Consider the following 1,285-nt stretch of genomic DNA (forward strand, 5'->3'; position numbering starts at 1 on the left):
GGCCTGGGCTTTCCCGGGCACCAGGTGGGCATTGCGGTTCCAAGCGGCTTCTCTGCCCCCGGCTGCCCTCCCCCTTCCCGGACGCTGCAGGTCCCAGCACTGCCCTGGAGAGAGAGAGGCAGGAGCGGTGCTGGCTGGGCTGGAGCGGCCTGTCCGGGGGACTACCCCGTTAGTTAGTAACTCTTGGGAACCCAGATCAGTTGATTTGTAAACTCTGCCTTCTGGCCTTTCGCACCCGGAAGCGGATTCTTGTCTCTAGTTGGCTTCTGCCACCTTCCTTGACCCCACAGCTCCTGGGCCGGACGCTCGGCCTGGCGCGGTGCCAGAGGCACACATCGGGAGGCGATTATCCGTGAGTATTGCGGAAGGCCTTTGACCCGCCCGCGTGCCAGGGGCAGAATGCGGAGGCTCAGGACTCCCTGATTGAGACCCGGCTTTGCTAAGACTTGCATGACCTCAGGCGCTGACTGTCCCCAGCCAAAAACCCCCACTCCAGCCTCTGCTCCTGAACGTTAGTGGGTCACCCCTGCCTTCACGCAGCTGCGCGCTTCCCACTCTTTGGCCCCCTACCTTCGCAGGGGAAGGGGCAGAAGGGGACTCCGCGCCGCCGAGGCGGACCGATTCCTTCTGGTTGCTCTGCCCCCAGGTTAGTGATCTCCACTCTGAAGTGGAGCGGCCCGCCGAGAGGGGGCGCTTTGGGGGCCTGGACTTGGGCAAGCTTCCACCGCCCCCTGAAGACTGCGCCGAGCGGGGCGCAGCGCTCGGGAACTGTTTCCAGCCAGGTCACTTGGGGGGCACAGCCGAGGGCACGCGTAAGACTGAGAAGGATGAAAGTTTCTTCCAGGCTTCGACCTCAGTCCCCAGGGATCGCGACAGCCCAAATGGGACGTCTGCCTCCAGGGACGGGTCCCGCGGACCCTCTGGCACTTGGCTCGCCAATTCGGTTGCTCTTCGCCCAGAGGCACGCGGCGGCCAGCAGGCACGCAGGGCCTGAGCTTGGGCTGGGAAGGCGACCTTCCCAAACCGACCTCGGGTTACAGGGGACGCAGCCCTGAGCCTGGAGCAAAAGTGAAAGGCGAGATGACACGCACGGAACTGGGGCGAACATTGGAGCCCGGGACGAAACTCCCCTCCTGGAGCAGCAGGGGGGAAACCGTGTCCGGGGGAAATGAAAAACCCGGGGGTTGAAGGCGGGGCTGGCCCCCGCACCTCATCTCTACCGCCCCGCTAAGGGCTCGGAGCCCCTGGCGCTGTCCTCCGTGAGCTCCTTTCCTCCCCGCTTGGC

The 1,285-nt window shown here is 65.0% G+C and overlaps 1 protein-coding gene across 1 annotated transcript in view; it reads left to right on the top strand.

The window, feature by feature from the left end:
- The first annotated feature begins 511 nt into the window (after positions 1-511).
- Positions 512-1,285, top strand: part of ZBTB16 (zinc finger and BTB domain containing 16) — a 213,275-nt gene continuing 212,501 nt past the window's right edge. Inside the window, exon 1 of the mRNA XM_006761539.2 lies at positions 512-646. The gene's annotated coding sequence lies outside the window, so the exon portion shown is untranslated. The remainder of the gene's footprint in view (positions 647-1,285) is intronic.

Source organism: Myotis davidii, unplaced genomic scaffold, assembly GCF_000327345.1.
Source record: "Myotis davidii unplaced genomic scaffold, ASM32734v1 scaffold97, whole genome shotgun sequence".
Classification (NCBI taxonomy): Eukaryota; Metazoa; Chordata; class Mammalia; order Chiroptera; family Vespertilionidae; genus Myotis; species Myotis davidii.